Here is a 23208-nt window from a genome sequence, read left to right on the forward strand (position 1 = left end):
AGTTTCAAAAGAGAAAGAGTTTAGAAGAAAATAGCAGTTTTTGCATTTATAAAAAACACACAAAATATGAATTCCTTTTCCCAAATTAACCTCAGAATTCAGGATAAATGTCATAATGTCCTCACAAAGTGATAAAGGCTAAGAATCAGGCCCTAAGTGACTACCACAAAGGCATTTCACAAATATTTGAAATAATTGTCCTTCACTGTTTAAAACAGCTATCCTCCTGTTTTGCTCTACCCTCTACCCACCCCACCCCCCATTTTTAAATAAAAGATATTGTTGCCAAACTACTAAGCCTTAATCATTATAATAAAATTAACGCCCTCTTTTCAGTGCAAAGAAAGTAATTAAGTTTATCTAAATATGTATTAGCTCTTTGTATGTAAGCTTCATAGAATTCATTTTAAAATCTTATGCAAATAAAAAAGCATAAAGCAGTAATTTCATGACTAAACATTATTTTGTCTCTTCATCTTTCCAACATAAATTTTCATACACATACAACCTGTAATATAGACAGATGCACGCTTGATGCAAATTAGGTAACATTTTTTCCCCCATCAACATTTTAACTGCTGAGTTGATACATTTAAAATTTTTAATGACATGGATAAACGTCTGATCATGCTGCTTTAATTAAGTTTATTTAAAAATATGTTTTGGAAATAAAAAAACATTATGAACAATAAAGTGAGTACACATTTGTTTGGTACAGGTCAGACTTTACTATGATGTAATCACACATTTTACCAAAGTGTGATATTTAGTGCATGGAAAAAGAGGACTTTTGTCCTGCCTGTGACATTTTTGAGAATCACTTTACAATCCAGACTTAACTGAAAGGAAAAGTCATAGAAAGTTGAACATGTTGAGTTCAAAATAGCATTGTCTAAAAAGTCCCAAAGAAAATTAGTTACAACTAGAAAAATTACAGAAGCATTTAAAAAATATAACCCCCAAATAAGCAATAAATGTAGAATGAACACCATCAAAACCGAAACTCTCTCTTAAAATGAAATGAAAATACAACTTATTAAAACTGTCCTTATGATGTCTTGTGGGATGGAACAAAAGAATTACATTATTTAATTGAAGATACCTCACAAGAATCTTGGGCTATGAACCCAGGTCTAATTTAAAATACATTTTTTAAAAATGGGAAAATTCCGTAAAAGTTGTAAGTCTTCATATTTATTTATCTAGATGTCTCAACCCAGACATCTCTCTGCCATCAAAAACTTTCCAAAAAATAAAATTATTTAGAAGCCCCAATTCAATGTTTTCCTCACATGAAATTATCCCATTGGAACAAAACACCCATGTTTCCAATTGAAAAAAAAAAAAAAACAACACACAACATTAAGATGATATAATAAACTACTTAAGGGAAGCTGAATACCGAGAACGCCTTGCCAATTTCCACAATGAATTAAAATAGCCAGTCCTCATCAGTGTCTTTTATAGAAATAAAATTAGGCGCATCATGAAATCTGTCACCGTACCTGCGTGCACTTTAAACGACTACGGCACACGCTGTAAAATCTTCCCTCTGAGAAATAAAGCACACTTCATTTAACTGCTGCAAAACACTGCTGCAGAGAAGCCCCGTGCATTTTTTTCCGGCCAACTGATCCAGCCTTCCACCAGCCCTGTGACCTTTGAACTCCCTTCTGCACCCCCCCCCCACTCCCCCACCCTCGCTTCTGCAGTCAAAGCCTCAGAGCTGGTCTCATTTGCATAAGGCTCAGGCAGCCCTCCAGCAGCTGAAACGGAATGCTGGGTAAGGAAGTGTGGAACCGCAGTTGTGCCTAATACCTGAATCACCAGAGGGATGGAACAGGCGATGGGGAGTGGGCACGGACTTCCTGGGCTGCCAGCATCACAGACCCCAGATCTATTAATGGATAAGTGTTTTTAACTCTTTGTTTTAGAGTCCTGCTTTTCCCCCCTCCCCACCAAAAGAAGCTGTCAGCAGCAACTATGGTAACCAAGGAAACCCAAATAGTCAAATACTTCATTTAAATACATGTGGAAAACCAATTTAAAAATTTCATTAACTTCTCTTGTTTTTGAAACATAGCTATTTTCTTTCCCATTGGCATACACATTGCCGGCATAATTAGGGATATGGGGTATTTTGTCTTGTGGAGGTGGTGGTGGTTTAAACAGCATTTTACAAGCATAAATATCTTTTAGTTACTGTACACATACACAAAGTCACTATAGTAAATCTATAAAATGTTAAATGTGCCCTAGTGTCTTAAAGGCGATCATCCTAAATGGTGTCCGAGAAATTAATTGTTAAGAATTAAGCTCCCAAGATGCCTTTCAAACAATACAGCAGTAAAAATGTAGAGCAAAGTTAAACTAGGTATTGAAATTTAAAGATTCATGTAGCAGTAATGCTTGTCTGTCTTTGGCAAGGATGTTCAGTGTTGTGCTATTATTTGCTAGAGTTATTTCTTCCCTTGTCTTCCTACACACAGCAATCTCGCTATTTCAAACATAAACTTCTCTACTGCTCATAAACCCAAGAAGTGGTTATTTTCTAGATACAGAAGGTCATGTGTGTGCATATATTTTATAAATATACATGAAGGCACACATTCTTTTCTAAATGGTGAGTCAATGGAAATATGCATCATCACAAAATTAACCCATTCTTTTTTGAAAATTAAGCTAATTTGTTTTTCTCCATTAGTGAGTGAATGATATGTATAAAATAAAAGGTTTTATGAAGTATTTTCCACTTATCAAAAGATACATAAAATGAAAAATAACAGGCACACAACCAACTAACATAGATTTATATTACTGTAGTTAAATATAAAATGCATTGTTCTAACAGTAGCATTATTAACGTTTTAAAATTCTCTTATTTAAAAATTTTTCATTTAAATAACTAAACATGCCAAACCTTCCTCTTGCAGTGTACAGAAAGGCATCAATAAAAATCTGAATGATACATCATCAATTTATAAGACATGTGAACTATTATAATACAGGATTTTTTAACACTGGAAAAATAAATGTGAAGCTTTTTATTTGAGCAATTTATTAGTAGCATTTTGATTTATATTATTTCTGCATATATAGAAGATTAGAAATCATCAGATGCATTTTTTTCTTACCCATCAATTTTTAAATAGGATAAATAACTTTTCGGTTTACTACAATCATATAAACATTTCTCTAACACATCTGACTACAGCAACAATTTAATCACATTGGGTCAATTCATGTGTATCCTTCATATTACACACTGCAAATACCTTGCAAAGTTTTTGTTTAAGGGAAAACACACACTAGCCCATCCTAATTTAAATCCAATCCAACACAAGGAAGTGTTGGAGTCATTTATAAAATCACTGACCTGTTCAAATAGCTGTAGTCTTAGTCCTTGCACTCTTTATTCATTAGAATCCAAAATAAATTGATTATCATTTTATAATATGTGTCAGCATCACCGAAGGCACTGTTCTTCCTGGTTCAGCGAAATCTTCTTAAATTTGCCAGCCCTGTGTTTTATTGCTGGTACCGTATGCTTTATTGTTCAGCGACAAGAGCCTCACTCTGCACAAAGACTCATTACCTACTGCTCGCTGCACGGCATCAGCCTCACTGAGGCTGCCTATATGTGATCACATGGGAGTTTTGTCTGAGAAAGCCAGGCATGCCACTGACTTCACTGTGTCTATGGATATTTTTATCAGCTGAGGTCTGCTAGGAGGAAGGAATAACAGATTATGAAGCTGCTCTAAGTCATTAATGCAGCCCGACTTATGGAAATCCTTTCACAAGATTTTTTTTATTATTATTATTATGGAAAATGTTTGAGCAGGCATTCAAAAGAAGTTAACTAGATTTTATTTGAATAAGAGGCTGAATAATAATTTAAGGAAAGTGAACTAGCAAAAAGCGGTTTTCTACCTTCTGCTTTCTAAAAGTACTTTTGTATAAATGTTAGTAAAGAGCCTTGCTCAACTGAATGATGTGACAGTGTGTTTTAACCTTTAGATTGCTGGGGTTTCTTTTTCTTGGAGGAGGTTATTTTCTAAAAGGATAAGTGGCTGTTTCCCTCAAAATCTCCTCAGTAGAAAATCTCAATCCCTGATAGATACTATATGTGAATAAAAATAGAGTTATTCTAATTACTTTTGATAAAGTAGATAAGAGGGTGAGTCTCTTATTGATGTATATAAATGAGGAAGGTGATTAATTTATCTTCTCAAAAGATGACACATTCCTAGAACAGCTGACTTAAAAGAACAATGAAGATTTCAATTTAAAGATCTAAAGGACATGTGTTTCATATTAATTCTTAAAATGCAGTAACTTATTCTAGACAGCTAACCTCAATAAAGCATATGGTTTACCTTATCTGATTTCAGTGTTAACAAGTAGTTTCAGAGCTCTTTAACATTTACAGGAATTTTCTGCTCTATACCCACATGTGTGTATGTACATACGTGTCTCCACATGTACATACATATATCATCAGATTAGCATTTTTTAAATGTTTCAATAATTAAATAATTGCCCCAAATCATTTCTTCACATTCAAAAATGGATTGTGGATCTCCAAATGAAAAAGCTACTTAGTTACTGGAACTTGATGAAAAAAATTGATTTCTTATCTCTTTAATAATCTGTCTACATTGAATTGGTAATTAAAAGCTTGTTGCTTGTTAATCTCAGTTGAAATTTTATGACAAATACATGCAAAGTGCAACAAAGAGCACAGACAGAAAAGGCAGAAGCACCATAAATGAAGACCAGAAAATAAATTTTCTGTATAGACATACAGTACATTTTAATAGTGTTTGTAAATAATTCAGTAATCTTAAAAATAGTAAACATATATACCTGTTTAAGCCTTCCATTAATAAGAAATTATTTTCTGGGAACAATTACAACTTAAAATTTTTAGTGTCAATTGAAATTTTTTTAAAATAATTTTAAGCCAGACTAAGTAACTGTAGCTAAATAACCCAGTCCCTAAATACAATGACCTAACATGGTTCTTTACAGTATATTTTTGTTGGGCTAACATTGATTTAGAATGTCTTATGACTTAAATAAATGCCTTTTGGTGGACTTTTCCTAACGTTGAAAACTATTCAGATATGTTTTAAATGCCACCATTTTAATGCATTTGTTCCAAAATGCTCATGTTCATTTTTTTCCTCTGCACACAAGAGCTACGCTAAAGCTACAAAACCTTGGGGCATTAAAGGAAAAAGGGAAACAGAGTGCTCATGTATTATAGCATGCCTCTAGGTTTTTAAAGATATGTACATCCTAGTTAATATCCTTGATGATGTCATCATGTTAATGTACAAGGAAATAAACAAAAGGCAGCCATTTTTCTTTTACTGCATCACTTCAAAAACAGTGAAATAAAATGGTTGCCAAATGGAAGGAAAGAATCAGCAGAAAACCAAATTACTTCCAAATTCTTGAAAGAGGGAGGGCAAGGGGTGTGAAATTGGAAATAAAAACTACATGTATGTAAAGTTTGAATGAATGGATGTAATGAAATAATTTACAGTAAGGAAAATAAATAAATAAACATAAGGAATATAGAAATAGCTAGCAATTAAAACAAATACCAGTAAAATAAGGAGTGTCCCATAGAAAGACTATAGTCTATAAACTTAGTATATATTAAATGTAAAGGCCCATTAAGTCCATTAGTTTTTTTTTTTTTTAAAGCTATTTAAAGGTGGATGACAGAGCTAAAAAGATCTAGAAAAGGACAGAATGATCATGAAATAGTAATAACCTTTCCAGGTCTGCTATTGTCTTAAATGACCTTGGTCATTTGGTGAATTACTCTAGATCTCCTGCTTTAGTTTTTAAGTCTGCAAAACAGGAACAGCATGTCATGGAAATACATAGCAATATTTTTATAGTTTAGTTCTCTAAATTGGCTTTGACCAAGAATTGTCAACTAACATTAATAAAATAAGAAGATGAGGTAAAATCCTAATGATTGTTTAAAAGAATTTTTAAACACGTTATCCTAATAACAGAGACAAACAGGACTTTTGGAAGCAGGAAGTGATTTTTTTTTTCTAATAAATGCAGAGAAAAATAGAAATAAATTTAGTAACTAATTTAAGACAACACTCATAAAATTGTCTCAGGATTAAAACAAATTACAAAATATACCCAACTTTCCAATCAAAATTCTGGAACTCTCTGTCAGTGACATGACAAGGGAATTACAGCAGAGCATCTGATTCTCGCATTACACAATGAACAATGGTGTCTCTGCTTATGTAACAGTCTCATCAGCCAAGAATTCTTAAAATTTGAAATTAACAGAGAAACACAAGATCAGAATTTAAAGGAACAAATCCCATCCAAGATTAAAAAGATGTTTTAATTTACTTTGTTACACTAAAGACTGTGAATTGAAAAAAGATACATGTTTCTTACTATTGACTCTTATTAGTTGGTTTTTCTCTAACGGGAAAGACACATCCTAGAATCATTTCTTCTGCCTCCCTGCCCTTTTCTACAAAATGACCAAAGCTTATCAGAAGTAACCCAAAATGGGTGCTATCCAGCTCATGCAGTAACTGGGGCAGAAACATACTAATTGGATGATCCTTTGAACATTCTACTACATAAAGGAAGACAGAGGAAAATTACTTACCTATCACCTGTGTTTCCTGTAACTGTATTAAGTAGCATATATATACCAGCACTTCCTGTTGGATTTACCCTTGATCAGGAGGGATTTTCTTGCTACATTTCACTTCCCTTATAACACATTCAAAGAAGTCAATAAGTTGCCCATGTCAGCCTCAAAATCCAAGACTAATTCAATTCAATTCAACAAAACTTTATCGAGAGATTACTATGAATGAAGCTTTGAAACAGTTGCTAGGGATATAAAAAATGAAATATATACTGTTCCTAAGAAGATTATAGCCTTTCTAGCTAATAAATAAATAAATAAGTAGAAATAAATTGCTGAGCATGTTATGGACGGGTAGTAAAGTATAGACATGTTTTTAAAAGTTTGAATATTTTATTGACTTAACATGCATTTTATGTATAATCAATACAATTTCCACATTTTCAGTATTGTTTCCTAAAATCAGAAAATCATTATTGTAATTAAAAATCATCTATCAAATACACACACACATACCTGATGGCTGCAAATTCTATGCTATACTTGTCATCAGGAGATTGGATCTTATTTCACTCACCTTTATTGTAAGCTAGTATTAATGATTTGCTTAAACAAGAGAGACTGCAAAATCGATGTTTTGGAGATTCTGAGGCTAGGTGCTAAAAAATGTTGCCATTTCCACCTGAACCTCTTGGAACGCTCACTCCAGGAGCCTTGACTGCCACATAAAATGACTGACTACCACAAGACAGCCAGGGTGAAGCCGCCTATAGGTTCTCGGGTCATAGCCCCAACTGAGCCCAGCATTTTAACCATTCTGATGCCTGACATATGTATAAAGTGCTATCTTGGACCCTTGGAACTTATCCATCCACCAAATGGACACCAAAAAAAAAAAAAAAAAAAAAAAAAAAAGATCCCAGTTGTCACTATGTGGAAAAGAATCACTTAGCTGAGCTTTTCTCAAATTTTTGTCCTCCCAAATTCGTAAGATATAATAAAATGGTTGCTATTTTAAGTCACTAAGTGTTGTGGTAGTTACCTGGCAATTACTAACTAGAACCTATTGACATGTATGGCAGAGACAATACAATTACCTAAAGTACATGAAACTGCAAGCTGATACACATATTCAATGAAAGCAAGGAATTTCATTCAATAAAATGAATGCACTGAATGGGTTTATTAAAGGAAATACAACTTGGGAGAGTGAAAAAAGAGAGGTAAAAACATTCAAGGAGTATTCAAAGCAAAGAAGGACTCAGTTATCTGAGAAGACTGTGCTGAAGGAAAGGGATTTCTGAACGAATAGGAGATCAACTGCTTAACTAGCCCAGAGAAGAGGAATTCCCATTTGCAAGATGGTACTTGGGAAAAAGCCCAGAAACAAGAGGAAGAGCTTAACTGTGAGAGGAATTTTGAGGAAATTTGGATGACAGACAAGTGATGGGAGGTTGAAAGGGAAACAAGAAGTCTAATGATCCTTCTGGGAGGGCTCTGAAGCTTGAGATGAGGAGATTTTGCAACATGGCTGCTTAGAAGTCTCCAAGACATAAGAAAAGAGGTGTGGTCAACGTGGCTAAGAAGGCAACTCTAACAATTGGAAAATGGCTAGACCATGGGGCTCTGAGGATAAAGAGGAGATGGGAAGAAATGATGAGCATCTGAACTAAAGGTACTGAGTGAGGAATGAGAAGAAAGATATTCATCATGAAGAAAGACAGAATTTCAAATAGGTTGGGTGAACCAGTCACTGATCTTCTTACAGTGTGAAAGTCAACAGTTCAACCAATCAGTTACCAGTGACCTATGACAACTGGAGAACATTAAACTGGTTTATGTTTGTTAGACACATTTACTAATTTCACAGGTATTTTCACTTGTATTGGGCTCAGTTTGTCAACCTTCGGATATTGTGAAAATTTGTTCCTATCAAACATTGTTAATGTTCTGTTTGGGAGGCTGCAAAAGACTGAAGCAGCAGGACTTTCCCTAAATAAACTATGTAGAGGACAGCACTTAGGTTTCTTCCTGTTGTCTGATTCCTGTAGGGAAAAGACAAATACACCCCAGTTCTGCAAAGATTATAAAAAAATATATATTTTGGAGAATGGGAACTAAAACAACACACACACACACACACACACACACACACACACACACCATTACCTACCAAAGTAAACAAGCCTGTGAGGAGTTTTAACCTTTTGAATCATCATTCTATCTGGATATCAGGATACCAAAGGGGAAGTTAAGTGGCCAGTGAATGGCCACTCAGAATGAGGCAGGTAAAATGGCAGGAATAGCTCTGTAATTGCTGCTGCTGCGCATACAATATGTACATAAATCATGGGAACATGGCTGGAAAGAAGTCTTTATGCAAAGGGACCCAGAGAAAAAAGTATCCAGATTTCCCCCCTGCCCTTCAATCTCTTTATCACCACAAAGGCATTTAAAAACAGCATTTATCAAGAGAAAAGAGTAAATGAAGCAAACCTCCTTCCTGAGAACACAAAGAATACATTTATTTCTTAGTAACCATCAAAGTTAATTACAATGATTTCTTCTTCTGCTGAATTAGATGTCTAACCTGGGACAAAAAATACGGAATCAAACAGCATACACAAAAACCAAACATGAACTGAGCAGGTAAAAAAAGAAAAAAGAATAATTTAATAGGACCGGCAGCTTTTCCTTTTCAATGGGAAGCTCGCACCGTAATTGAAAGGGCTGCATTTGGGGTAAGGTACACAAAAAGATTTTCTATATTTTATTTCATCCAAACAATCAGCTGATGGATGGAATCTACTACAGTTTGTATAACAGAGTCATACAGAGACAGCTTGGCATATTATTTATGTGAGTTTGTCCATTCGTTCATTCATTCATTCATTCATACAGTTTTTCATTGCACACTCACTGAGTACTCTATGCTTAGAACCTGGTTTAGGGCTCTGATAGTTGAAAGAGATGAATGAGTCACAGTCTACAAACTAAGTGGCTCTCCATCTAGAGACATAAAAAGTTATTGTCTAATGGGGTAAGTTCTGTAATTGAATAGTAAGAACATCAAGGCAGGAGTGATTAATACTATATAAAAATAGCTAAAAGTTATTAAGCACTTACTAAGACCTAAGTGCTTTACTGTGTATGTATTAATGAACTCAGGACCATTGCAAAAACCTATGAAATAGCTACTTTCACCATCTCTATTTCAGGGATGACCATTGAGGCCCAGACTGGTTAAATGACTTGCCAATGTGACAATCAGTATCCAAACTCAGGAGTATGGCTAATGCAATGCAGCTCTTCTGGGAACATGTTTCCTAAGGCAATCAGGGTGGTCTTCACAGAAGGGGTGACATGGGAAATAAATCTTAAAAGATGTGCAGAAGTTCTTTTGTGGAAAAGGAGAAGTGTATTCTAGGCAGCAGGGTTGGAGTATATAGATTCTGAGGCATGACTAATATACATATGAAGGAAACTAAAAATTTCACCATGAGAACGATAAGGTTATTTGATCTTCATGGGATTATGCATTTGGGATGCTGGAATGTTTGGAACTCACCTTGGTGTCAGTTTGTACTCACAGGGATGTTTAAATGTCTTGCTTGTGATTTATAAGGTAACTCTGGAGAATGAATTGGCGAGAGGGGCTAGAAGAAGGGAGACGAAATGAGACTGCTGTAATATCCCAGAAAATAGTTACAAAGCTCTAAATGAAGACAGTGGCACCCCTGGGAACTGAGAGAAACATATTGAGAAAGTAAATCAACAGATATTTAAGCTGGAAGTGAGGAAGAACCCTGAATCCAGGAATTTCTATAATATGGGAGACAGCACAGATGAAGACACCACTAGCCATGGTTTGAAACAGCGAAAAAAGTTCAGATGTGAAGCCATTCTGCAGTAAACACAGAAAGCCTACCAGGCACCAGGCAAGAGTATGAAGTTTTAAGGATACAAAGATGCCATTTTGGCCCCTGAGTGCTCAATGCCTGTCAGAGGAGCTCACAGACCAAACCTGTTACCTAAATACACAACTCCCTCTATCACAGATAACTTGTGAAGGTGTAGCATTTCTCTCTGTAAAAGAACAAAGACTGACTTTTCCACAATAAAACTTTAACTCTGGAATACCATCAATTGAACTTAATTGTGGTGGTCATACATTAAAAAATAAAAAACAAAAAAAACCCAGAACTATATAAAAGTGTTTAGTGCAGACGAAAATCACAATCCAGATCACAAAATCCACTTCCATGCTTTCTAGTAATCATACAACATGAAGAAAAACAAGAAATAAATTAGATTTCTCCTTTAGGCAAATGTTTTAACGAGCTTAATCCCGTGGCTTGCTATTAATGCTAGTGACTGGCTTCTTTGAAATGAGGCATGCGTTCTCTTTCTTGTTCATATAGTCAGCTTCCTATTTAGTATTCATTATTCATGTCTATTTTTATCAAAGAGCACGATTACATGAAACCATGATCCAAGCATGTTTGGCTCTAATTTTTATCTGTGGAGGGAAGAAAATTAAACACCCTTACTATACTGGAATATGATTGTTATGAACATATGTGTTCATAGTATATACATGTCCCATTGTATTTGAAGGTGGTGCCACTTAATTTGGGTGGTCAAGCTAAAGGACAGACATTCTTTTCACACCTGTTTCAGTTTAGAAAAGCAACATGCCAGTGGGGGTGGGGAGCCCATCATTCTGGTATATAACCTGGGAAAAACAAGTTTTGGTCATAGTCTTAAGAAACTCTATCAAGGGGGCGCCTGGGTGGCTCAGTGGGTTAAAGCCTCTGCCTTCCGCTCAGGTCATGATCCCAGGGTCCTGGGATCCAGCCCCACATGGGGTTCTTTGCTCAGTGGGGAGCCTGCTTTATCCACTCTCTCTCTGTCTGCCTCTCTGCCTACTTGTGATTTCTGTCAAATAAATAAATAAAATCTTAAAAAAAAAAAAACTCTATCTAGATATTCTAAGAATTTCTTATGTCACTAGCAAACCATGTTGGATTAAGAATAAAAAGTGGTATAGACACATTTTATTTGAATATTACGATCCGTGATAACTTTAGTTGACAACCATGGATACTGTAGCAATTGCTACTCTTCAGAGGCCATAGCCTGCCTGGGATCTTTGCCTCTTTAATTACTGATACTTATCTATGGAACACGCAATTATGATGGCTGAGAAAAAGAATGGAGCGTCCTATTGCTACGGTTTTCCAGCCAGTCACAGGGAGGGGACTCTAACCTTGTCTGTGTATGTTTGTTACATTGTATTTATATAGCGTGTCTCTGACCTAGAAAGCTGATGGGGACATTACTCCACTAGCAACTTAGTCTAATTTACTGTGTTCTGCGGCCACTACAGAGCCAGGTGGCAGCAATAAATTTATGGGTTCATGGACTACAGAAAGAATAAGGCTTTTAAAGACAAAGATATTTCAGGATAGCATACTTAGAATAATTAAAACTTGAGATCATCTATATGTACTAAATATAGATTAATGTGGTGGAATTTGAGACAGCTCCTAAAATTAGTATCATTATGACTATAGAAAAACAATAAAAATGTGTACAAAATTAGTGAAAATTTTTACCAAAAATACTACCAAATACTATTATGACTAAGATGTATGGAAAAGGACTAGAGGGGAACTAAAGGTCTTAAGGGAGTATGTGTGACTACAAAGCAATACACACACTTTGAGCTCAATATTTTAAATATTATATAAGTATAAAATAATTGGAAAAATAGAATCAAAATCATAAAAATAGTTATCTCTTGGACGTTAGGTAATAGGTGATTTTGATTTTTTATTTTGGCTGTTTGAACATTTCACGAGTGTTCTTTTTTTTCTGTTACTAGTAATACAATGTAAAATGTAATAATATTAGAATTGTTGTACTGAATTTAATTATGCTAGAATTAGCTCAATAATAAGAAAAGCATTTCAAAATAAGAATATTGTTCAAATGATTTCAACTGCTGTATGTTTAAGCTTTTAGTAAGTGGGGAAATTGAACTCTGTCTCCATATTTTACCCTCAGGCTGGATTTGGTGTTTGATGCTATCCTGTCTATGAGGCTCCCTTAAGACATGATTACTTTTGATTGATGAACAGATTGCTTTCCAGCACTTTCTTCGAGCAACTACACACTGTATTGTTTTTTTCTCAGATGACTGTGGAGGCACTACGAGGAGGTTCACATACCTACTCCCACCCTCTAAGTGGCAAGGTACCCAAGGGGGTGACTGCAGGTGTCAGTGAGTGTCAGTGAGTAATCTTACTTCGGACCCAGCTGCGGAGCCCTACATTGGGGTGAGTTACTTTACTTGCTTGGAGGAAAGAGATTATATTATAACAAAAAGAGGAAGGGCACTAGAGGAACCTGATACATGTTTAAAATGGAGAAAGAGCTTGAGAATTAAAAAAAAAAAAAATCTGTAGCAGGACTTTATGTAGCTCCAGTAGAAGTTTAACAACAGAAGAAGTAGAAGGCCGGGAGTGAAATGCTGAATAGGGAAAATATGAGTGTCTTCATACTGAGTCTTCCTTAAACTTGGAGAGTGCTTGCGAGGCGAAAGTCCAGCAACTGAACTCTTGCTTTCTTGCTCTCCCAGAATGATGCTCAGTGATGCTGAGACATCTGAACCCAGGCACATTGTCAGTGAATCTGGGTACAGTTATTAATTGTATATTGGCAAGAACCAACCATAATAGAGTCTGAGAATGTTTACTAGGAACCAACATGAGGGGCAACTTTTAATCTGCATGGACCAATGAATGTTTGGCTATAAATGGCAGAGTTTGGAATAGAAGCCCATTTATAGTCCACAGTACAGTATTAATTGTGAGATGGATTTTGATTTCTTATACTCTCTTCCTCCCTTCATCAGGTGAACTCTGAGTCTCTCTCAAGTCTCAGTTCAAAAGTGCTGTCCTCAAGCCTATCTCCAGATCTTTTGCCCATGGGGGAGAAAGAGGCCATTCCTTTCTTTCTCTTCCATGTTTATTAGTCTACTATATGTTCTATAACATCATACTGTATTAATGTGTTTGCGTTCTAGAAAGATACCAATAAACTGGGCTCTCAAGACAAAGGCTCTGTCATATTCATATTTATACCCTTAGAGCTTGCCGCAAGCCTTTCACATTAGAGATATTCAGTGCTGTCGAACAAGTTCTTATGAATGTGTTTTTAGAATATAAAGTGTACACAACCCTTTAGAAAGCTGTCTTTAGAATGTCTGATAATGCTGATAGCATGCATGTTATATGGAGGACAGGATTATTGTTTAACACTCATTTCCAGTGTATGTTTTTGGAGTTGCCTAAATTAAAAAAAAAAAAAATGATGAAAAGCTGAATTTCTTGCACAACCTTCCTCTCCTTCCCCCACAACAGTTAGGAAAATTAGATCAGACAGGATAACTTGCAATTTGTCTCCTCTTATAGCCATTCCATCGGTGGTAACACATTTTCAGCTTTGTTAAAAATTCCTCCTGATAAAACTTCTTGAGCCTTTTCTCGAATATCAACCAACATTACTATTCCTTTTGCCAATAATTTTTTTCCCTTCCCTTCTTTACCTTCAAATGCAGAAAAAAATATGCTTTTGCCCTTCAGTTTTGCATACACTTACTTACCTAACACAGTCTCTTTGAAGTCCTATGTAGATTTCTTTTAGACTACTGACACGTGAACAGCAAGAGGGATTAAGGCTTTGCTAATGAGCCTTGCAAACATTTTCATATTTTGGATCAACACATCTGCCAATATGTAAGACATTTTAAGAATACTATTTCTGTCCACAGAGGGTTTTGTCAATTCATGACATGTGTTAAATAAAACTATGTAAGCTAAATTAAAATGTCCATGTGTTAATATTACATATAGAAGAACTTTTCATTTGTATTCACTCAGCATTAATTTCACTGGACCTCAATAGTCATTAACATAAGAAATATCTGTTCTGACATTGATTGATAATGAGCTGTCCCTCTCTGCCCTCAAACCTACAACAGATGGACCAGAAAGAAAAAGGGTTTACAAAGTAGAAATTCCTTCCTAAGTTTCTATCACAACTGTCTATTCTTTCCTCTTCAGGCAAGGGACATCCTGTGCTATGGAAAATAGTCAGATTTCAATTTAGTTACAGAGAATTTCACAGGACAAAAGAGATTTTAATGTGCCCTATATTGTACCAATTTCATAAACATTGGCATTAAATTCATAGAAGAGAGAGTAAATGTAATTTTAAAATATTTGCAGAGAAAATAAAATCCAAATGAACAGTCCATTTTTGGATTCAGTGACTATATTGCCAAAATTGAAATGACTTTTTGTAGCATATCAAGAACACAGAACAAACAGAAGAATTATTACTGAATTGGAAAAGTAAGAAATTATTCTTGGAGAGGAAGAAAAAAGATCTCAACCATTCTCTCTTTATAAGTCCAATTTCATATGGCCTTTTAGGGGGTTTGTGCTGCCTAACTTGAATTTGTTCAACCTTTGGAAGGACTTGAATTTTCTCCTGAGATGTTTTAAACAGTTTTTTTCAACATTAAGCTGCCACGTGCAAGTAGAAAGATCACTTGTAACTTTATCCTTCTTTACCGACAGGAAAAGTAAGGCATAAATATTTCAAGTGGCCATTTTCTTAGCTTAGAGAAATGCTTTTTTCATTCAAGTACTCTGCCTTTTTATTATTTAACTGCAGGAATGTATTTGACAAGTGGTAGTCCTTAGTAACTAATATAAGGAATTAAGGTATTTCCTTTTGTATGTTAGATGAATGGATAGTGTTTAAAAGGATGTTTCCTGGCCTTAAACACACTGTGCCAAAGTGGACAGTTAAATATAAAAATAATAGCATGTTTTGGTCTCTGGAATGTTTAAGCTTCAGGAAACCAATCCACATCATGAACACTAGGGAAGCAAATAGTTTAGAGATGAAACACAGATCACTGAAACACTAGATCTATAGGCCAAGTCCATAAAGGGGCAACATCTGGTTCACGTATGGACCTGCATTTCTTATCTGAATGAGTAGTTCACCAAATTATACATAAATCTTTTGATTTTGCTTTTAAATGGTACTTTATCACCTGATTACTGTATTGCTTTCCTACTGTGACAAACATAATGACCTGAGTAACTCAAGCTCAGCCTGGTAGCAAATGCTACAATATGGCAGTCAGGCTGCTGGTGGTTTGGTAGCCCCTCAAGGAGATGAGAAAGTGTGGAGCAGTCAGAATCATTCTTTAAGAACCCCGAGGAAGAAGATAGCATACAACTTGGGTTGACTCTAGAGTAACATGATAGAAGAGGACCGAGGAAAGGAGATAGGTAGGTAAGCATTGTTCGCAGAAGATTATGAAAAGTGTGGTCAAAGAGAGGGCTGCCAAGGGGTTATAACTATCTGGTACTCACACACTGTACTACACAGTTCACAACCATGGGTCATTTTCAGAATGGATTTACAGAAGTCACTGAACAATGTCCTCTGCCTCTAGAAGGTGTACAGGTAAACTATTTAAATCTGATATTCCTATTCAAAAAATATTTTCAGGAAAAAATTCCATTCCTCCATCATTTAACAAGGGGGATATTTCCCAAGTAAAATAATAAAAGGGTTTGTGAGCTTCTCAACTATAACCTTTAGTCCTTGGATTAAGGATTAATAAAAAATGGTCCATTTGTTTTTTAAAAGTATGACATAGAGAGTAATTCCATAATACAGGACAAATAGGACAGTATAAAGATGACTTAAAAATACAAATTTAATATTTTTTTCTATTAGTTCCTACAGATCTCTTAATTTAGTTATATTCCCTTAAATTCTAATGTGTCAAAACTAAATGGTAGCAATAGAACCTGATTTTTCTCATTAGTACAACTATTAGTTCTATTTTATATCCCTTTTCTTTACTCGTGGATGACTCTGGGACACCTTCCAAAGAATAGTCTACTAATAAATTATGTTTAGTTCATTTTGTTAAAAAAAGTCAGCTTTCCAACATTTATCTTGGTCCAGTGCATTTAAATGTTGCTCAGTTAGAAAGCCGAAATAAGATATTTAGTAAAAAAACATGCACAACAGATGACCATACCTTGTTTTCCCTAGCCTTTATTTATGAGTTTAATACCATTTAGAACAAGTGATCTTAGTGGTACACCTCTATCAGTAGAAATCAACAGTTGACAGATTGTATTTTTATTGCTGTTTTCTCTCACCTTCACAGACCAAACACTGCTTTTTTTTTCTGGTACCAGACTGATTTTTTTGAAGAAAGTGGCAAAGAAATAAAATTTTGTATATGTTGAAAATAATGCATTTGGAAAGACAAAACTAACACTCCTTATATTCCAATTCCCATATAAATTAACAGGGAACATATTTTGCTTTCTTTTGCTTTACACATCTTTTTTTCATTCTCTGTCTCTTAACAGCTTCTGACACATTGCTTTCCTGTAAGTTGGTGCTATACTACAGATAAGTTAGTCTGTAGATCAGAGGCTATGTGGTATGGGAGAATGAAAATGTGCCCAGTTACTATTAGGTTGCAAACATAGATACATTCTTGCTATCATCAGTCACTTTGGAGTATTCCTTTCAGCAATCTGTGCCTTACTAGAAGATTAATGACAAGGAAGATCATGGCAAGATGAATAGCATTATAGGTCATCCCATGTGTAACTCCCTTTGGAGATGCAAAGATTTATTGAAGGGAAAAAAAGAACATTAGATAACTGAGTGCTTGAAAAATTAACTTCTCCATTCATAATAGATGAATAGGAAAAAGCACTGAGAATTTCACATATATGTTGTTTTTTTTTTATTTTGATGTTTCTTAATTTACTGAGTTGTAATTGACATATATAATATTGTATAAGCTTAAGGTGCACAACAGTGTTGGTTTGATATATTTATCTGTTACGATACGATTACTATGGGCATGCCGTTACTTTTTAAGTGAACAGGAGTGATCTGGTGATTTGGGTGATTGGGGCAGATATATGTATATTGATATGAACAATATATGTATGTGTGTGTGCACATAATAGGTCATAATAAAACTAAACTCAAACTGGTCATCTGGAATGTTTTTATGTTTTCAGATAACTCTTCATTAGCAAATTTAAGTACTTCTCAGGTCCAGGCTGGCAATATATTTGTATGAGCAGATGTGAGACTGTGAATTCTGAATGAGTAGTGTATAGCCAAGGGTGTTAAAATTCAAACTCTTAAAACTCAGCCTGCTGGCTAACAAAAATAACTAAGGGTTGCCATATATTGTGCTCTGTAATAATTCCCCCCAAACTTTTTCAAGTCTCCTACGGTTCCTTTTTTTTTTTTTCATTGTTAGTAGCTTAATAAATACTAGTTTTAGTCTCAAAGTCCCTTAGTGATATATGGAATTATTCAGACTGAAAAAAAGGGGAAAATGGGCCAACTGGAATAAGAATATTAACTCTCTGACTATATTGCCTCCATTTAGCGAACTGGAAATTAACTAAATAAGAAGCCGGTTTCCATGCTCTTCACACCTCTAAACATAACATCAAGCTTTAATAAATGTGGGCCCAGATAGTAAGAGAATTAAATGCAAGGCCCTAAGGGCATAGGTTTCTAGGAATGCACTTATAATAGAGTTTCACCTGGGATTCAATTAAATATTTAGTGAGAGCGACTGTAAGTGAACACTGTGGAAGAGACAGATGAACACGACGCAGTTTTTGTCCTCCAGAATGTCATGTCTTTTACTTAGAGTGTGAGGTGGATGTGGTATGGGGCTCCCTCCTCTTCCTCCTCTAGCTACTCACTTGTTTGTATTCGCCCAGTCTACTCACCCTCTCCGCACTTCATAGGATCAAGGATCCTTTTCCCTGTTTGAGGCCAGTACCACTCTGTGTGCCTCGATCCCACCTTCCTTTCTCATTTTGGAAGTTGTACTGTAATTCAGTAGTCAACAAGTCTTCTCTGTAATACACCGGATACTAAATATTTTAGGCTTTTGTAAGACATATGGCGGGTGTCACAACTACTCAGCTCTGTTACTGTAATGTGAAAGCAGCTCTAGACAATATGTAAACATATGGATGTGTCCATGTGCCAATAAAGCTTTATATACGGACACCACAATCTGAGTGGTATAAAATTGTTACGTCCTGTGAGATGTTGTTACCTTTGTTTTTTCAATCGCTTAAGAATCCTTCTTTGAGGGCCATATCAGAAGAGGTAGGGGCCGAATTTGGCCCTTAGCCTTAAGTTTGCTGACCTCTGCTATAAAAGATTGTCATTCCTCTTTTCTATTTTCTTCCCCTCAGCCTATAGTCAAGGGAATGTTAAAAATACTTAAAAAGAGAATATTAAAAATATTTAGCAGGGACTATGGGCATTGCCTAATGACTCTGGGTTCTGACCATGCAGAATAGATAAACCAGCCAACCAGATCTGGTGCCAGCCATAAAATCTAGTGTGTTGGGGCACCTGGGTGGTGTGGTCAGTGAAGCGTCCAACTCTCAGTTTTGGCTCAGGTCGTGATCTCAGGCTCGTAAGATGGAGCCCCACATCGGGCTCTGTGCTCAGCACAGAGTCTTCTTGGATTCTCCCTCTCTTTCTCTCTCTCTCCCTCTGCCTTTCCCCACCTGCTGCATGCTCTCTGTCTCTGAAATAAATAAATAAATATTTAAGAAAAAAATTAGTGGGTGATCTTGGTGTAAATATCAGCCCAGATCATAGGTTTCTTATCTCATTCAAAGAATGAAACAAAACTCTTCTTGCACTTCCATCTGGATATTGTCCCTTTCTCTTCTTTTTATAGCCAGTATTTTTGGAAATTATTCTAATTTAAAATCTCTCAGTCTGCTCTTTAGTAAGGTATGTGCTCCCACCATTCCTTTAGAACTGACCTTTCCAGAAGACACTTTCCCTTTATCTTTCCCCCTTTTGAAAATATTCTACTTCTGTCACTTGCATTAAATTCCCCTAGTTATTTTCCACCTCTCTTGATTCTTGAATGCCATGGCAGCTCCTTCTCATCCAACCCTCCTTCCTGCAACCCTGCCCAAGCGGGATTCCCCAGTGTTCCCGACCCACTGCTTCCTATACCCTGTTCGTGCCTTGCCAGCTTGATCTATTTTCAGGGTGTGATTTTCAAACTTTTATGCAGGTGACTTCATGTCTAGGTCTCCGATCTTGACATCTCACTAGATAGTCACTCATATTTCACCACTTGGATTTCCCTGAGGCATCTCAAAGTCAGTGTGTCCAACAATGAACCTGTACTATTACCACCAGACATCTTTCTCTTACATCCTGAGTCTTCTTCCAGTAACACCACCCCTGCTGCTGAAGTCAAGAAACTTGGAATCATCCTCATTGCTTTCCCGCTGTCACTCCTAGTTCTTCTTAATTAGGTACTAAGAATAACTGACTTTCCTTCCCAATGTTTCTTTCTTCTGCCTCTTCAGCAGCATCCCTACTGCTGCTGTCCTAGCCCAGAGCTTCTTTGCTGAACTGGACTACTGCACTGGTCTAGTTTCTGGTCTCCCCACTTCACACTACCACCAAGTGTAATCAAGGAACTCCCTAATGAACTCCTGAGTGACTCACTGTTGTGATGCTTAGCATGGCAACGAGACTCTTCTCCCCTTGGACTCTGCTTCCTGCTTCAGCCTTATCTTCTATCAAATCCTGTGTGTGTGTGTGTGTGTGTGTGTGTGTGTGTGTGTGTGTGCGTGTGTGTGTTTTAATTATTATTATCCTCCAGGAATAGAAAACTGAACATAAAATACAACTGTAATACCTCGTGTCTTTGTACCTGCTATTCCTATCATCAGACTCTTTCTTTTCTTCATCTAGCTAATGCCTATTCATCTATTAAGATTCAGCCTCTGAATGTGTAAGAGCCTTTCTTCATTGTTTCCATTTGATTTACAAAGCTGTATTGAAGATACAATTTCTTTCTTCTGTAACTGTCTCGGCTTCATCATGATTGAGTAAACAAAGTAGGGTTTGTTTGTCATTGCCACTCCAGCTCCTCCTCCAGTATCTGATAGGCCGAAATGAAGAACTTAGCAACGCCAAGCATACTTTCTCTATGGTCTTGAGCTTAGACGTTCTAAGCCTCATCTTTAAACTGGAAACTAAATTCATTCTTGAAAAAAATACTTATTAAACCTCTACTATGTTCCAGGCATTCTTCTAGACAAAAATTTATTTTCACTTTCTAGGAACTTTCATTCTAGTGGAAGTAGGTGATGAAAGAGACAAAATAAGTAGGTAAAAAGGAAACAACTAAATAAAATACATAGTATGTTATAGAGAGATAACTGCACAAGGGATGGGGAATAAAGTGAAACATAGGAAGTGGCTGGCAAATTTTAAACAGAGTGAACAGAGAAAGCCCCACTCAAAGGTGATATTTGAACAAAGACCTGAAGGAAGCAAGGAAACGGGCCACGAGAATAGCTAGGGTGAAGAAAATTCCAGAAAGAAATAGTAATGGTGAAGTCTCTGGCATGTTCCAGGAATAACATGGAAGCAAAATGTTGGAGAATACTAAGCAAGGGAGGGAGAAAGAGGAGATAAGACCAGAGATATTGGCAAGGTGGTCGGGGAGTAAGAAGAGCAGGAGACAGTGCTAGCATTTCTGGCCCATCTTAAGGCCTTTGATTTTTATTCTGTGTGGAAATAGTCACAGGAAGGTCTTGAACAGAGAAATGAATGATCTGATTAAGGTTCGAGATGATTCAGGCTGTGGTGTTGAAAATACTCTGTAGCAGAGCAAGGGTTGAAAGAAGGACATGCTAGGAGGCTGTTACTATAATCTGGATGAAGGATGATGGTGGCTTGGATCAGGTGAAGATGGTCAAACATGGTTTGTTCTGAAAATACTTTAGAGTAGAGTCAAAAGGATTTGCTGAATGTTGAGGGAGACAAAAGAGAAGAGACAGCTTGACTCTAAGGATTCTCACTTGTGCAGTTTCAAGGAGGGTGTTAAAACTTTGTGCTGGGAAAGCCTGCAAAAGTTTTCCAAAGGATGGATAAGAACAGGAGTTCAGGTTCAGCGAAATTAACTTTGAGATATCTATTATCTATTGAGGTAGAGAAGTCAAATAGGTAGCTCTATCTACCTATCAATCTAGATGAGCTGAAGTTTGTGGAAGGATTTTAAGCTAAAGATACAAATTTTCCATTGAACAAAAATTTAAAGCCTCTAGACTATAAACAGAGAAGAGAGACATTCTGAGGACTGAGCCCTGGGTACTCCAGTGGGTAGTGACTGGGGAAATGAGGAAGAACCTGTAAAGGAAACTGAGAAGAGGCAGCAAAACTGGTAGGAGGAAACCAGGAAAGTGTGGTTTTCCTGCCAGCAAAGTAAAGAAGCTTAAAAAAAAAAAAAAAAGGTGTGGGAGGGGGCAATGTGCCAAGGGGAGTGATCACATCTCTCAAAAATCTACTGATGGGTCAAGTAAGTGGAAGACTGAGGATCTGCAATTAGACTTAGAAATATGGAGAACATGGAGGGCCATGTGACCTTGACAACAGTTTTGATAAAGTGGTAGGGGCAATGCCTGACCAGAAAGTGTAAACAGCTCCTTCAATGAGTTGTGCTGAGTGAGTGGATAGAAATGAGCAGTGGGTAGAAGGTAATGTGGGAGAAAATATATCATCACTTTTAAAGAAAAAAGTATTCTCAGATGCTGATAGAGATGATAGAGATCATAGTAGAAGGAGATATTAATTATACAGCAGAGAGGGGTGTCTACTGGAGAAATACCTTTGAGTAAGCAACAAAGAATGAGAGTTAGTACATGAGTTGATATCTGGTCTTGAATAGAAACATAAATAGTTTATCCTTAATGACAAATAGAAGGTAGAGATATGGGTAGGCAGGGAGAAAACCTATGAAAGTTCTTTTCTGCTTCTATCTTTTCAGTGAAACAGAAAACAAGATCATAAGCTGATCTTTTTTTTTCTTTTTTAAGATTTTTATTTATTTATTTGACAGACAGAGATCACAAGTAGGCAGAGAGGCAGGCAGAGAGAGAGGAGGAAGCAGGCTCCCCGCTGAGCAGGGAGCCCAATGCGGGACTCGATCCCAGGACCCTGGGATCATGACCTGAGCTGAAGGCAGAGGCTTTAACCCACTGAGCCACCCAGGCACTCCTCATAAGCTGATCTTGAAGATGGTGGGGAAAGTGTTAAAATTTTTTGTTGTAAGAAGGGAGGTTGTGGATAGGAAGGAACTGGGTGGACTTGGAAAATAAGACAGGATTAGTGGCTATCAACAAGGCTCAGTTGAAATTAGTAGTTACGAATTTAAATATTTTAATAAATAGTTGCATTTTTTTTTCTAGCCATGTTCAGCTAGAAATAGGTATGAAATAGGCAGACTGTGAACCTGGGCTAGGGTCATGCCAGCAAGAGAAGCAGACAAAGGGAGCTGAGGGTAAATTTAAGAAAGTAATTAAAATGATGGACCAAGGAATTTAGATTATTTCAGGAAGAAAGGAAAGCAT

At 36.3% G+C, this 23208-nt stretch overlaps 1 protein-coding gene across 7 annotated transcripts in view; it reads right to left on the reverse strand.

The window, feature by feature from the left end:
* CSRNP3 (cysteine and serine rich nuclear protein 3) overlaps window positions 1-23208 on the reverse strand; it is a 209524-nt gene that overhangs the window by 95453 nt on the left and 90863 nt on the right. The window contains exon 1 of one of the 7 annotated variants that reach the window (XM_082689895.1): window positions 3377-3600. The exons of 5 other annotated variants lie outside the window; for them this stretch is intronic. The gene's annotated coding sequence lies outside the window, so the exon portion shown is untranslated. Of the gene's footprint in view, window positions 1-1505; window positions 1603-3376; window positions 3601-23208 lie in introns of those variants that run through there. One more of the 7 variants, XM_082689896.1, reaches the window with a different exon arrangement.

The sequence above is a fragment of the Mustela nivalis genome, assembly GCF_964662115.1.
Source record: "Mustela nivalis genome assembly, chromosome: 11".
NCBI lineage: Eukaryota > Metazoa > Chordata > Mammalia > Carnivora > Mustelidae > Mustela > Mustela nivalis.